Below are 17,431 nucleotides of genomic sequence, written 5' to 3' on the forward strand. Positions count from 1 at the left end.
CTCCTGGTGTGGCCTCCTGTATATCGGTGAGACCTGACATAGATTGGGAGATCACTTCACTGAACACCTGCACACCATCTGGCTGAAGAAGCAGGATCTCCCTGAGCCACACATTTTAATTTTACTTCCCATTCCCATTCCAATATGTCAATCCATGGCCTCCTCTATTGTCACAATGAGACCACACTCAGGTTGGAGGAACAACACCTTATATCCCTCTGGATAGCCTCCAGCCTAAAGGCAGGGACATTGATTTCTCGAAGTTCTGTTAATGCTCCCACACCCCATACTTCTTCATTCCCCATCTCTTTTCCCTCTCTCATCTTATCTTCTTGTCTGCCCATTGCCTCCCTCTGGTGCTCCTCCCCATTTTCTTTCTTCCGTGGCCTTCTGTCCTCTCCTATAAGATACCCCTTTCTCCAGCCCTGCATCTCTTTCCAGCTTCCCAGCTCTTTACTTCATCCCTCCCCCTTCCGGTCTCACCTATCACCTTGTATTTATCTCTCCCCCACCTCCCACCTTTTAAATCTACTCCACATCTTTTTTTCTGCAGTCCTTCTGAAAGGTCTCGGTCTAAAATATCAACTGTAGTTTTTCCATTAGATGTTGTTTGGCCTGCTGAGTTCCTCCAGCATTTTGTGTGTGTGACTAACAATTACTTCATTCTCCTTACGCTTGTGTACAGGAAATGACATTTCATAATTTTGACTCTCATGTTTGCGATGATTGAAGTTTACATCTTCTTCAGTGAAAACACAAAATACTGGAGGAACTCAGCAGGTCAGGTAACATCTATGGAAATGAAGAAAAAGTCAAAAGGTCCTGAAGGAGAGTCTCGGCCTGAAATGTCGACAGTTTATTCATTTCCATAGATGCTGATCTGCTGAGTTCCTCCAACATTTTGTGTGTTTTGCCTTGATTTTCCAGTACCTGCAGATTTTCTCGTGGTTTTGATCTTCTTCAGCCAAACATAAAAGGATTGGATTAATCTTTGAAAGTCAATGGCAGATGAGAAAAATAGAAAGATTTCATTATCAAGGAAATAATATTACGGAACTAGCCTAATGGGCCAGGTCATACTTCTGTACAGAAATGCACACATCAGCACCTACCGGATTAGTGTGTCTGTACATTATAGAGCAAGTGTAATTGTGAAAGGTATGTGGACCTTTGAACTTCTTGCAAAATCAGATGTGAAACATTGAGCTTGATGGAAATTGTATTCAGAAATCCTCTAAGTGGCACTTCTTAACAGTAATAAACATTGAAAAAGTCCCAAAATAATCAGAACTAATTATTCATTTTAAATATACATTGTTAAAATTTCCCTTTTGTTTGCAGAACAGAGTAAGATGGTTCCAATGATACACGATACAGATGAAGAGTGGGGAAGTCAGAGTGAAAGTGAAATGGCTGAAAGAAGCGAAGTTGCCAATAAGAAAAGCATCATTGCATATTTGGCTTCATTTAAGCCAAAAAAATCTTCATGATATTCATGAAGTGCTTAAGAAAGGAAATTGCTAAAAATAAAAAAAAAGATTAATTTGAATTGACTTTATTACTTACATCCTTCATCTCAATGAAGAGAAAAAATATTTTCGTTATGTCTGTGTCTAAATGTGCAATGTGCAATGTGCAATTTATAATAAATATTATGTACAACAAGATAGTCAGTAGAATATAGAAATACATTTGTGTCAGCATGGGTTAAGCAGTTTGATGGCCTGGTGGAAGAAACTGTTCCGGAGCTGTTAGTCCTGGCTTTTATGCTGTGGTACCGTTTCCCGGATGGTAGCAGCTGAAACAGTTTGTGGTTGGGGTGACTCAGGTACCTAATGATCCTTTGGGCGCTTTTTACACACCTGTGTAAGTGTCCTGAATAGTGGGAAGTTCTCATCTACGGATGCACTGGGCTGTCTGCACCTCTCTCTACGGTAGTGGTCATTAACCTTTTTAAGCCCAAGATCCCCTACCTCAACCTCAGTGAAAGGCAAGATCTACCGACTAAATCGTTTAGAGAAAAAACAGCTCAGATTGTACTTCCAGTTTGAGGCCTTTTGTTTGGGTGAATTATATTTGAATTACACAAAATACTTTTGTCAAACTTTCAAATGAATTCAAACAAGAAAACACTGTAGCTAGCATATCAAACAGGCCATAGCTGTCTTCCTTTAAGAATATTACAATACTTCACACCTTTAATTCAAAGTTTCATTATTTAATTTTATTTCAACACGAAAAATAAATGAATAAAAATTGACTGTTGCACTCAGTGTGATGACTGGGGCTGAACACTTTCTGCTAGTTCCCTGAAATTTGGCTCATAACTACAGACAGTCAGTCTGAGACAGTCTGTGAGGTGTAGGGTTGCCAACTGTCCTGTATTCCCCCCGCTAGGGTAGAACGCTCCTATGAAACGTTTCGTGCCGAAATGCTTTACGCCAAAGAAGCAAATACCGGTAATCTCTATGGGAAATTTTTTGAGTGTTCCTAGACCCAAAAAAAAACTACCAAATCATACCAAATAACACATAAAACCTAAAATAGCATTAACATATAGTAAAAGCAGGAATGAGATGATAAATACACAGCCTATATAAAGTAGAAATAATGAAGATTGAGCCAAAACCGATTCATGGGGTTAAAAAAAGAAATCGGCACATCACACATGCGCACAGAGGTGCTCGTGCAAGGCTTCATGGTCATGGTCGTCTTTCTCGGGGTAAACACAAATGTCCCGGGATTTGACTGTTACTTTTGTCCCTTATTTGGGAGCGAGAAAGTTGGCAACCCCAGTGAGGTGTCTGTCAGTAAATCAGCTCCTGTACTTAGATTTAGTAATTTTCATCTGTTAAAATGCAACTTCTCAGTGATAAGTTAACCCGAGGTAGGCACTTTCAGTGCTATAAAACTGATGGACACACCCAGCATTGCTTGGCCCCATCAGTAGTAATTCCCACCAGTTTATGAATAGGGATGTCATTTTCTTGGACATATTTTTTAAAACTCATTGTAGATATCCTCTCGTTCTTTCCTTTAATTGAAAAAGAGTGAGGAAGTCCTCCTTCGTTGTAAAATCCTGAAAAGCCATTCTGACAAATACAACAAGCCGAGCTGTTTGCATTACATTCTGGGATTTATCGAACTGTAGTGAAAAATATTCACATCCTCTGACGGTGACTCTACCCTCCTTGTCACTGTTGCAGGGTCAAGCAGTATATTATGTATTACGGTTGTGATGCCATTTTTATTTTTAAAGTCATTAAAAACAGTCTCTGCGGTAATGACCATTGCTTCCTTGAATAAATCGCCATCAGTAAAAGGCTCTTGTGTTCAGCCATAAGGTGACTTAGACGAATTGATGCTTCAATAGCAGCCTTATTTTGAGCAGCTTGTTTTGTGGAAAACGACTGCTGGGCCTTCAACCCCGATTTCAGCTCCTCAACTTTCCTGGCATGAATTGCGCTCTTTGGGGGGTAGGTGTCTTTAAATTCCTGTTGGTTGGTGTTGCGGTGCTGCTCCAGATTCCCTCTTTTAGACAGTGCTTGTGTTTGGTGGCACAACATACATACATACATACTTGCCTTTCACCAAGGTAAATAGAAATTCCTCTTCCCATTCTGGATGGAATTTGTATGTTTTCGCCTTCTTTCGTAGAGCCTCCACTGTGCTATCAGGATATCACGATTGCCGATTGCATCACCTCTGATCTGAGCCGACATTTACATGCCAGGCAGCACCTAATTAATTAGCTTGTTTATTTCGGCTTTTTTCTTAAAAATGTGCTGTGTGCGTCCCGACTACCGCTGTACCCCTGCCTGCTTCGCGGCCCGGAGGTTGGGGACAATGCCATATATTGATGTTTGCGACAGTCTGTACTCTTATCTAATCTGATTGGTCACTTTGATACAGCACAGGCTACACTGAAAACGCGGTGCATGGCGGGGAAAATACACACATGCGCACTGGGCAGAAAGTACGGAACTAAACCCCCGCAACCCAGAAACAATCTCTCTGTACAAACAGCTTTTAGCGAAAATATTGCTGTATTACCATTATCCTAATCAGTATTACTTATTTTTATAATGCTCACATTACAACAGTATTTTTGTATTTATTTCTGATTTTTCATCGGTATCTACTGGGACAGTCTCAAAGATCGACCGGTCGGCGACCCTACTCTACAGAGTCCTGTGATTGAGGGAAACACAGTGCCCATACCAGACAGTGATGCAGCCAGTCAGGATGCTCTCAATTGTGCCCCTGTAGAAAGTTCGTAGGCTTTGGGGGCACATAACAAATTTCTTCAATGGTCTGAGGTAAAAGTGGTGCTGTTGTGCCTTTTTCACCACACAGCCGGTATGTGCAGGCCACATGAGACATTCGGTGATGCTGCAATGTTCGTTCCTTCAATGGAATTTTGCATAGAACATATTTTTGCAAGCATTGGTACTTCATTGCTGATTCTAAGAAATGGAAGCCAATTACATTATTTTGCCCTCTTACAAAAGACCAGCTCTCAACATTCCAGGAATCTCTTATATACTGGACCTGTGTACATTTGCACTAGGAACTTGCATGTGGTTCAAAACCAAGTGATATTCATACAAATGTGATCTTGGTAAAGGCATAGAATTTGTCTTTTCTTAAATATAAATGAAAGCTTGCTCTGTACCTAGCTAAATTTGACCCCTGATATACTGTACTTGCAGAAGAACTGGATGGGCCTCAGCAACAGGAGACCGTGAATGTATAGTCAGTGGCAACTTCATTAGGTAGAGGAGGTACCTAATAAAGTGACTACTGAGAAGAGTACTGTGCATATGAATCTCTATTTAGTTGATCATTTTGATTAGTGAAGACTTTAATGGTGACAAGTTGTTCCAGGTAATGGGGTTTGGCTACACATCTCCCTATGATCCTTAGCCAGGTTCTCAGTACGTCTGATTACATTCCCATCTCACTCTGGTTAAACATCTGAACCCAAGTCCCAGCAAGGCACCTGACCCACTATCCTGACCCCTGCCTCTGGCCACGAGACTGCTCACATTCCAGACTACTGACTCTGCCCTTACACCTGATTCACTGCATTCCTGTCTCCTGTCTTCCGTGACAAATTTATTCATGCTCCTAAACCCAGAGCTGACTACACACTTGACCCGAGCCCCTGATCACCAATCTTGCATCTTGTGAGACACGAGCACACGTACTCTTAGAAGTATAGAATGCTAAAGAATCAATACCTTCTGGGTGAAGAAATTTATTCCTATCTCTCCCTGTGTACTTACTTTGAAGTTCATAGAAATATCAACCCTGCATCTCAACTCCAAATTTTATATGTTTTCATTATGTAGCAGATATGGTATCTTATTTGTATTACTTCATGAATAATATTTAAGCCTGCATCAGCAGATTTTCTTTGGAGAGATAGTAATTAAGTTTAAGTGAATTATTCACTATCCTTCTGAATTGTCTTAATAACTTACCAAAAAAAACGCAAGGCTAGGAATACAGTAACATTCTTGTACCATGAAGCTGTTATTAGAAGAAAGGATTTTGGACTATTGCACTCATCTTCCCCGTGGTGTAGATTTATCCCAAACATGCTATAAATGTCAAGATGGTGAAAAATGAATGTTAGTGTGTCCATATATCGACAGCCAATGCATTTGCTGAGTGGAACAAAATGCACTCATCCGCATTGTATTCTTTTTCTTTAGTAGTTTTGTTGGCAATTGTGAAACTTTGGTGGTAAGATGCACTATGTTCATTTGCAAATTATTTTGATGAAACTTTTACCATTTAAAATCAAATATTTCTTTTTCCAGATCAGAAAGGGTCCTTTTGAAAATTGTAAGTGTTGCTTTTCTCTGTTACTTGTTTTAAAAGTCTTTCACACAACGTCTTTCTTAATGTTTAATGCATTCATTTTAAATTCTTCATTAATTAGATTATGAAGTGGATGTTAGCAATTTAAAAGAGCATATCCCACAAATAAATGCAGGTAATTTATAAGACTTAGAACAAAGAATGCATTCTCTACTATCTAGAAAGTTAAGTCTCTTAAATTTACTAGTATATTCTTCTAAATTTCTCTGGATTATTGAAAATTCTCACAGCATCTTTGATCAACATGTAGAATTTCTTATAATATGTTTTTCCGATTACCTTTCTGATAGAATCCCAAAGGTTTTTGCTTCAGGGAGACATTGAAGTAGTTGTAAGTATGATATGCATTATATTGATTCATAATAGTTTCATTTCTTGTACCATGCTGTCATCTTTCATGGAATATTGATTTCCTGACTTTGTTTCAGCGAGAACGGAATGCTCGTAAAGACCCAACAAAGAGATGGACATTCCCAGTTCCATACATTCTAACAGATAGTCTTGGTAAAATTTTATTTACAAATTATTGATAATATGGAGGTCTTCACAGTCTTTATTAATATCCTGATTTAAGCATCTAATATTATATGAATGTTTAATGTGCACATTTGAAAATTCTCAATAGTATTTTGCAGGAGAGTGGTCAATCTTGTCCAAACAGGGCAAATTGAAATGTTTACATTGACAACTTTAGGGACTTATTGAAGATAAGCAATCAGAATTCAAAAGTGAAATATTGCTAAATGAACAGAGCACTTTTTCACTTTTGTGTTGATTAACAAATATATTCACTGTTGTTGTTCATTGTAAAATAAATCAAAGCAGATTAATTTTTGACCCAGAATGATAGGCAATTTCTAGTGCACATGTTGCAGCCCGGTGGATGATCATTTTGCTTCATTAACTGTATATACTTTCCTAAAGTTAAATCATGGGACAGCAAAAGATGAATGCATAACGTGCATATCTGAAATTTCTCCGTATTATTTTGCAGAAGAGGGGTCAATCTTGCCAGAATTCTGAATGATGTTTGAACAGAAAACAAAGTTGATTCTTCAAAACATTTTAAATAGTTGAAAACATGAAAATAAATGTAATCAATAATAAAAAAATCAAATTAAGATATTTTTACTTCTTTCTCTAACAGAAGCACAAAAAAACTCTAATTAATAGTTTGCAAACACAAGGAAATCTGCAGATGCTGGAAATTCAAGCAACGCGCACACAAAATGCTGGTGAATGCAGCAGGCCAGGTAGCATCTACAGGAAGAGGTACAGTTGACGTCAGGACTCCTGATGAAGGGTCTCGCCCCGAAACATTGACTGTATCTCTTCCTATAACAGCTGCCTGGCCTGTTGCATTCACCAGCACTTTTTGTGTGTGTTGCTCAAATTAATTGTTTCCTGGAACATGATTCCTAGGGACTCTGAGCAAGTTTCTACTCAGTGGCTGGGCTCCATGCAGAGCCCATTCACAGAGCACAACAGAAACATGTCAGTGAGTATATGCTCAGGAGTTGAAAGACATAGTGGCACTTACACTGAGAATTTCCAGAAAAATTCATCCTCATCATCTCATAAGCATGAAGTAGCGGTATTTGGATATCATTTTAAATAATATTTTAAGTAGCTTTTGACCATTACAAGTGAAAAAATTTATGGTCAAACTCCTTCATTTGTTATATTTACCTAGCTTTGGTTTATTGTGTAAAAATACTTCAAATGAATTGCTTAAATTCTGATTTTCAGAGTTAAATGCCAAGGGCATCATCTTGCATGTGTTTGAGCAGTTTCGCTTAAAGTCGTGCATTGATTTTAAAACATACGAAGGAGCGAAATCTTTCCCATCTTTTAAAAAGTTAAATGGGTATGTATAAAACTATACAGTTTTTATAATTAATTTTTATATATAGACTGCACGAAAGATTCTAAGTTTCATAAAATAGTGCAAACTGTGTGCTGTTTTGACTGTGAAAGAAGAGAGCCAAGTATTATTTATCTCCTTTCAGGTACTCTGCAAGTATTAAACAATATAGCAGGTTCATGCTGTAAATATTGACCAGTGCTTTAGATTTCTAGCATCTGTAGTAGTTTGATTTACCCTTGCTCCATCTTTTCTTTTAGCATAACTTTCTAAGTTTGCATTCTTAATTTTCCCAAATTTATCTTCTGCATATTCATCTCTATCTCTCATTAAAAGAGTCTTCCTCTGATCACTCTGAAATTCTCTTTGCAACTATTTAAACCAAAAATCTGTATTTAATTCTCTCTGATTAATTGATGGTAGATATGTGAGTTATCTTTCTTCCTATCCCTCTTCATATATTGATGGGCCTTGGTGCATTAAGCATGACGTACAAAGAAGAAATATTGTTGATTTTGTTCAAAAGAGACAGCAATATACTTTTAAATTCTTCTCTAAATGTAGAGACAAAAACTAAATTAATCTTCAGAAAATCACTGGGAAATTTTAGAAAGAAATTATGTTTCAAGTTGAAAAAAAAGAGAAGAGAGACTGAGAGAAATAGGAAAGATCTGAAACACCACCACTACTAATCTCATTCAGTCTCTCCTGGCCTACACCATGTCCCAGCCCTTCCCTTTGTTCTCCCTGTCCTGCTCATCTTTTCCTAAACGTAAGGTATAGTGTGGTTCGTAACTTGATTTGCCTACACCAGGATCAGGAAGAAGATCCCTGCACTCCATTTCAAGCTAGATGGTTAGGAGATTGTTAGAAGGAGATGGTTAGAGGCTCGTCTTTTTAATATTGTGCAGTGTACATTGACAGTCGAATTAAATATTTGAGCTATAGCTGAGTTTGTGGCTCTCTGCAGGTACCTGGAAAGAATCCTTGCATATTCCTGCAGCTTATTTTAATCATGAACTTGGCGTGCATACTATTTATGATTGACATCACAACAACAACACCAAAGATCTGATGGTATTTTAATATCAGCATTGCAGTTCAATAATTCCATTTAATATCAGAGATGAAATCTCTGTAATTCTTGAAGTTCTTTTTCTTTGCAGACATCCACGAAGATAGAAGAGAGCCCCAAAGAATGAGTGGCAGTTAAAAAGTTAGAACCCCAAAGCCCCCCCCCATTCCCTTCCCACGCACAAGCAGCAGCAAGGCAATTATCCTCCCCCACCCCTACCCATCTCTACAAAAATAAACATCAGCACCCTCCACTCGCTGAGTACACAGTTTCCGACAGCTGATTTGTGTTCCTGATGCTTCATTCTTTCCTGCGACATTTCAGTCAGTGGAACTGGCTCAGAATCATTCCATCCTCGGGGCTGCAAAACCTCACAACCTTGAAAGCGTGCTCGCTTTCTGGGCCGCGTCTGTGAGGTATCGAAAAGCGGCCGGTTGTGAGCTCCTGGGAGCGGTTCCCACCACAGCAAAGAACCAAGGTCTGAGTGTAACTTCAGGTCAGGGTCTTTAATAGAACCCCAGCCACGCTGAAAGGGAAAAGGAGAGACATCAAAGTTAGAAATTAAGCTGTTTTCATAGATGAACACAAAGGAGTCACATTTTAGCACCAACATGACTCCTCGTCGGCTATGTCATTGAAATATGGAAATATGTCCTGTACGTTGCCAAAACGACCATATTTCAAACATATCTACTGGATTCTAAACAACTGTATATTTTCTTCTTTGTATGTAATTGTCAAAATACTGTCTTCATTGAACAGGTGCTGGTCTTTTGTTGGTAATAACCACAAAGGCCAAGATTTGTCCATCGGTGAATGGTGTGACACAAAAGCTATTGTTGAGCATGAAATTCTGCATGCACTGGGATTTTACCACGAGCACTCAAGAACAGACCGTGGTTACTACGTTAATATTCGGTGGAATGAAATTCAGCCTGGTAAGGTTTCAAGTTAACAATCTCATAGGTATATTGGTTTAGTTGAGCATACTGACACAGATCTGAAAGGATCTGGGCTTGACCCTGTCCTGCGATGCTGTCTGTGTAGAGTTTGCATGATTTCTCCATGAACACATGGGCGTCCTCCCACATGGTAAAAACTTGCTGGTAAAGTAATTAGCTCATTCCAATGACTTCTGAGTGTAGGGTGGAGGCAAAAAGAATCAAAGGACAATTGATGAGCATGTGTATGGGGAATAAGTATCAGGGAAATAGAGAGGAGATGGGACTATTGGGATAACTATACTGGGAGCCAATGGGCCAAATGACATCCTTCAGTATCAAATTACATCAGGTATTTGTAATTTCTTTCAAATGATACTTTAATACCTCTAAGTTGCAAAAGAATAATAGGATTGCTTGGTTATTGGTATAAAATCTGTAATTCTAATTAAATAAATTTAACATTTAATCTAATTTTGAAAATAAATTACCCTTAACTGCTGCTGAATGTCAATGTTGTACTTTTATTCAGATAAGAAGATAAATTTTGAAGTGTATGGCAATGACATCATTACTGACCAGAATACTCCATATGATTATGAATCTCTGATGCATTATGCACTATTCTCCTTCAACAAAAACAATAGTGTGCGAACCATCACTACAAAGATACCAGCGTTTAATGACATTATTGGACAGCGATTAGACTTCAGTGCTCTTGATCTGCTGAGGTTAAATCGAATGTATAAATGCAGTAAGTTCAGTTTTCAATTATTTTTCTTGATGACTATGGTCCTCTTCAGGGATATTGATTAATTTTGATTTTCACATAAACCTTTATCTCAGATGCCACTCTCACACTGTTGGACCAATGTGCATTTGAGTTTCTTAATATCTGTGCATGATCCAGGGAGAACAGGATGCTACCGATTGGGTTCATGTGAAGAGCAGTCCTGGAAATGAAGATCATACTATAAATGGAAAATGCAGAGGTGAGTGTGAACCATCAAGTTCTTTCAATTTCCCATGATCACCTAATCCACCATTCCGATCCTTGCGCCTGTTCTGTCATGGGGAAAGATCATGGCTGACCTGGATCTGATCAACATTTACCTGCGTTGTTTGCATAACCTCAAATAAACTTGACTAAAGGAATCTCAGTTGTGACATTTCAGATTGGCCTACTCCTCAAAAGCAGTCTGACAAAGAGTTTCAGATTTATAATACCTTTAGCATGATGAAAAACTTTCTGATATTACAGCCAAATATCAGAAAGCTCTCATTTAACAATTTTCCTCTTAGTTCTGGATTTCTTGGTGAAAACCTTGATATCTCTTGACCTATCCGATCAAATGTTTTAATTCCCTAAAACTCTTATCTTTGACTGAGTTTTATTTAAGAACTGCTGTTGCATATTAGTTATAATTTTATACTGAGCATGTAATAACATTCATAATGATACAATCTGGATCTTATTAAATATGAATTTGATTCCAGGTGAAGCCACAATATTATTAAATGCCCATACACTAAAATAATAGGGTAACATTAATTTGGCTTGCCTGGTATCAAATGACATCTGGTCTTCAGATATGAATGGCAGAGAAAACCAGTATTTTGATTTGTCCAAATATGACTAAAAGGGTTGCGGAAGTGTGAGGAATTGTTTCTTTCTTGCTTTCTCGATCTTTTTATTAAGTTTCCAAATATTAAACATAATAATGATAATAATACAAAGAGATTAAGGTTACATTAATAACAGTTAACATATACAATCACAGACTCCGAGTAACATATGTAATTTAAGCCGCCCAATCTCTTAATAACTGAACATGAAAAAGATTCAAAAAATTTTATACAAAGAAAAAGTCCCCCTACACTAAAAAAACCCAAAAAAATATAACGAAACAAAACAAAGGCTGGGCTGCCATGTTTCATCAGTTAAGATCATTATTTGTCATTAACTCCGCTCCTCTATACACAAACAAAAAGTTATTGAAAAAGATTCAGAAAAGGTCAGCTTACATCATATGAAAATGTTGAATAAATGGTTTCCAAGTTTCTTCAAATTTAACCGATGGATCAATAATACCACTCCTAAAATTTTTTCCAAGTTTAAACATGTTATAGTTTGGGAAAGCCATTGAAATGTACTAGGGGGATTAGAATCTTTCCATTTAAATAAAATGGATCTTCTGGCTATTAATGTAACAAATGCAATCAAATGGCAAGCTGAAGGGGATAAATGACTAGAATCTATCACTGGTAATCCAAAAATTGCAGTAATAGGATGCGGTTGTAAATCAATATGTAAAACTACTGAAATAATACCAAAAATGTCTTTCCAATATTTTTCCAAAAGAGCGCAAGACCAGAACGTATGTGTCAAGGAAGCTACCTCAGAATTACATCTGTCATAGACAGGATTGATATGGCAATAAAAACCAGCTAACTTAGCCTCAGACATATGGGCGCTATGAAACACTTTAAATTGTGTCAAAGCATGTCTAGCACATATTGAAGAAGTGTTAACTATTTGGAGAATTTTCTCCCATTTTTCTATAGGTAAAGATACCTGAAGTTCTCTTTCCCATTCATTTTTAATTTTATCAGATGTACATAGATGTATTTTTGTAATTAAATCGTAAACAATTGCTATTAAACTCATTCTGATAAGGGTTTAAAGCTAAAATTTTTTCTGTAATTTCAGTTTGATGTGGTATGGGAAAAGTAGGTAAAATAACATTTAAAAAGTTTCTAATCTGTAAATATCTGAAAAAATGTGGTATTAATGAAAATTATATTTATTAAACGACTGTTCAAAAGACATGAGACAATTATCCATAAATAAATCACGAAAACATGTTTTCCCTTTGTCTTCTATGAAAGAAAAGCTTGATCAGTTCTGGATGGTTGGAAGAAAAAAATGCATATAATAGGACTTGATAGGGTAAATTTATTCAATCCAAAAAATTTCTGAAATAGAAATCATATTCGTATTGTTTGTTTAGTTATTGGATTAATCATTTGTTTATTCAGTTTAATAAGTGCAAAGGGAAGCGAAGCCCCCAAAATAGAAGCCAATGAGAACCCCTGTACAGAGTCGCACTCGAGGTTCACCCATCGTGGACATTGAATTTCATCCAAATCTTCTGTCCAGAACGTTAGATATCGAATATTAATTGCCCAATAATAGATAAGGCCCAATAAGGTTCGGCAATGCCAAACCGCCATCCTTTTTTGATTTCTGTAAATATTTCTGACTTAATGTAGGATTTTTATTCTGCCATATATATGAAGAAATTTTAAAATCAATAATATCAAAAAATGATTTAGAGATGAAGATTGGTACCGCCTGAAATAGATACAGAAATTTAGGTAAAATAATCATCTTAGCATCATTAATTCGACTAATCAATGATAGGGACAATGAGGACCATTTAGTAAGCAGTTGTTTAACATGAAAAATTAAGGGTAAAAAGTTAACTTTAAATCGATCCTTATACTTCTTAGTAATTTTAACACCCAAATAAGTAAAATAATCAGTAACCAGTCTCAAAGGTGATTGTCTATAAATTGGAACTTGCATATTTAATGAGAAATGCTCTCTCTTATTAAGATTCAACTTATAACCAGAAAAACTACTAAACTGAGGAAAAAATGATATTACTACAGGGATGGATTTCTCTGGGTTTGGGATTATATAGTAACAGGTCATCTGTATATAGTGATACCATATGCATCCCATTCCCACGAATAATGCCAAGTATATTGGGTGAATCACGAAGAGCGATTGCCAAGGGCTCCAAGGCAATATCAAGTAGTAAAGTGTTTAAAGGACAGCCCTGTCTAGTACCTCGACAAAGCCTAAAAAAGGGGGATCTCTGATTATTACTAAGTACAAAAGTCAAAGGTGTATGACATATCAATTGAATCCAAGATATGAATTTTGGGCTAAAATTAAATTTCTCAAGCATATTAAATAAATATTCCCATTCAACTCTATCAAACACCTTCTCGGCGTCAAGCAAAATAACACATTCTGGAGTTTTAGATGAAGAAGTATATACAATGTTCATTAACCTCCTAACATTAACATATGAATAATGATTTTTAATAAATCCTGTCTGGTCGTCAGAGACAATTTGTGGCAATACATTTTCCAATCTACTTGCTAATAGTTTGGAAAAGATTTTGGAGTCCACATTCAACAAGGATATAGATCTATATGATACACATTCAGTGGGGCCTTTATCTTTTTTAGGAATTAAAGAAATAGATACTTCATAAAAGGATTGTGATCATTTACCTACAAATAAGGCATCCTTAAAGATTCTACATAACCAAGGAGAAAGTAGATTTGAAAACGATTTTTAAAATTCTACTTTATACCCATCCAGACAGGGTGCTTTACCAGAATTAATGGAAGAAATTGCTTTCTTTACTTCTTCCGTAATGGATGCATCCAGTGTTAAACATTCATTAAATGGTAATTTTGGAATATTCAATTTCCTTAAAAATTCATGCATTATGGTAGAATCATCAGGAAATTCTGATTGGTATAAAGAGGTATAGAATTCCTGAAAAGATTGATTAATTTCGTCATGGTCAACCATCGAAATACCATCCTGTTTACGAACGTTAATAATCTGACGTTTAGCTGAAGCAGCTTTCAGTTGGTTGGCCAGTAATTTACCTGATTTATCAGCATGTATATAAAATTGACTCTTAGTTTTAAGTAATTGATTTTCAATCGGGGATGTTAATAATAAACTGTGTTGCATCTGAAGTTCAACTGTCTTTTTATAAAGCTCCAGATTAGGAGCAGCAGAATAGTTTATATCAATTTCTTTAATCTTATCAACCAATGTACGTATTTCATTATTAATTCATTCTTTAAATCCAGTAGAATATGAAATAATTTGTCCACTGATATATACTTTAAAAGTATTCCATAATATCCTGCTGGAAATTTCTTCCGTGAAGTTAGTTGAAAAGAGAAAGGTAATCTGTTCTTTAATAAAGTTAACGAAGTTTAAGTGCTGAAGCAGAGTAGAACTGAACCGCCATTGTTGGGTACTGAAAGTTACATCAGTTAATTTGATTGATAGCTTCAAGGCCGCAGGCTCAGAGACGGCCATTGAATCGTACTCACAGGCAGTAACAGACGAAACTAACGGAGAGTGCATAAAAAAATAATCAATTCTAGAGTAATTATGATACACATGAGAAAAGAATGAGAACTCTTTATCTTTAAGATTTAAAAGCCCCCAAACTTCTAAAATTCTGGAGTCAACTGAAAAGGAATTAATAAAAATAGTGGATTTGTTTGGAAGTACCTGATTGGGCGCAGACCTGTCCATTGACGGATTCAGGCAACAGTTAAAATCTCTGCCCATTATCAATGTATATTTATTTAACTTAGGAAGAGATGCAAATAAATGCTTAAAGAATTCAGGATAGTCGGTATTTGGTGCATAGATATTAACCATAACAACTTTTTGGTTATAAAGTAAACCAGTAATTAACAAAAATCTACCATTCAGGTGTGAACTTGTTTCATAGAGAACACATGAAATTGAGGAATCGATGAAAGTAGAGACTCCTTTCACCTTATCCTGTGAGTTGTAGTGAAATTTTTTGTCTTTCCAAGACCTAAAAAACCACCGATTATCCTCCTTCCTCACATGAATTTCCTGGGCAAAGATAATCTGAGCATTCAATGTATGAAAAACTTTAAAAATCTACTTCCGTTTAATCAGATGATTCAAACCATTCATATTCCATGAAACAAAGTTAATAATATTATCCATTTTACTTGAATAAGCTATATGGTATGTGAAGGATTAACCTTAATGCATTGGAAACTCATAAATCAGGAAGATGGAAAAAGGTTTAAAGGGGAACCGGAAGTTACGACAATTCAGACATATTTATAGTTTCAGATCAACCCAGATGAAAAAAACTAAATTAAAAATAACCCCACTTCCCATCCACAAAAGCCTGAAAATTGACCAATAGACAGCCAGAAAGCTATCTAGGAACTGATGAGTTTCGTCCATGGATATAAACCATTTACGTGATTTATCAGGCAGAACAACCCTTAGGTGAGCTGGATATAGCAGAGCTGGTTGGAACTTTCTTTGATAGAGCTCTGACATCACCGGTTTAAAAAGCGCTCTTTCTTGCATTACCTCAGGACTGTAGTCCTCAACCAGACAAAAGTTGAGGTCTCCGTGTTCAATAACCCCTTTCTGATGGCAATTCGAATTAAATGCTCCTTGCTATGCAGATAATGGAATCGGAGTAAACAGGTCAAGGCTTCAACTCTTTAGGAGGTTTTGCTCTTAAAGCCTGCTGAACATGATCAAGTATAGGAGGAGTAGAAAAAAAATTGATCAGAGCCGAACATGTCCATTAAAAATTGAGAAAGGAATTTAGTAAGGTCACCACTCTCAACGCCTTCACGGTGTCCTATTACTCGCAAATTCCGTGTATGACTGCTATTTTCCAGGTCAATAATCTTGACTTTATACTGTTCCAGTGCTTGAGTGGTCAAAGTTAATTTCTTTTCCAACAAATCCAATCTATGATATCTCTCTCTACCAGCTACATCAAGTTCAGAAATTTGCCGCTGTTGTTTTTCACTCTCCCGCTTAAGTGCTCCCTTCAATCTCCTTTAACAATACTTCCAAAGTAGAAAATCTTTTATCGAATTTATCATCCAGGAGCTTCGACATAGCTTCCAAAGTAAGTTGAGACTGTTTGGGCTGTTTAAAATCACCTTCTCTCCTTCCATTTCCATTACCTGCTTCCTTGCCTTCGGCTGATGCCTTTTTCCCTCTGGTATCCATTTCCAGCGATTAAAAATCAAAGTTCAAGCATATAAAAGTGTTATAAACACTTTAATATAGATAGTAAAAGGGTGTTAAAAAGATTGAAAAATGAATGGAGCAAAGCCAAAAAGCAACTTACTCCATCCAGTGCCCCAAGAGAACTTAAGAATTGTTTTGTGACACAAAAAAAACTATAGTGGTTCTGAGGTGCTGTGTTTTTAACTATTTTTATCTAAGTATGTCCAATAAGAATTGAAATCAAAGAACAGAGAACTCTAGAGCATTGTGACTTAGAATTCTATTTACGATGGATGGCTTTCCTACTGATAAGAAAAGTTTTTGACCTTGTAATAAATGATGCGAAGGGTAATAAGACCACAAGACTATAAGATATAGGAGCAGAATAAGGCCATTTGACCGAATGAGTCTGCTCCATCATTTCATCTTGGCTGATCCATTTTCCCCCTCAGCCCCAGACTTCTGCCTTCCCCCCCGCCCCCATATCCCTTCATGTCCTGGCCAATTACAAATCTCTGCCTGAAATATATATAAAGACTTCGCTTCCACAGCTGTCTATGGCAATGAATTCCACAGATTCACCTCTCTCTGGCTGAAGAAATTCCTCCTCATCTCCATTCTAAATGGATGCTCTTCTATTTTGAGGCTGTGTCCTCTGGTCTTAGACTCGTCCACCACAGGAAATATCCTCTCCACATCCACACACCATGGCCTTTCACCATGGTTTCAGTGAGGTTATGTCTCATTCTTCAAAATTCTGGTGACTACAGGCCCAGAGCCATCACATGTTCTTCATCTAACAAGCTGT

The 17,431-nt window shown here is 36.9% G+C and overlaps 1 pseudogene; it reads left to right on the forward strand.

Moving 5' to 3' along the window:
- Positions 1 to 5,686: 5,686 nt before the first annotated feature.
- Positions 5,687 to 17,431, forward strand: part of LOC134357212 (meprin A subunit alpha-like) — a 28,281-nt pseudogene continuing 16,536 nt past the window's right edge.

Source organism: Mobula hypostoma, chromosome 2 (assembly GCF_963921235.1).
Source record: "Mobula hypostoma chromosome 2, sMobHyp1.1, whole genome shotgun sequence".
Lineage (NCBI taxonomy): Eukaryota > Metazoa > Chordata > Chondrichthyes > Myliobatiformes > Myliobatidae > Mobula > Mobula hypostoma.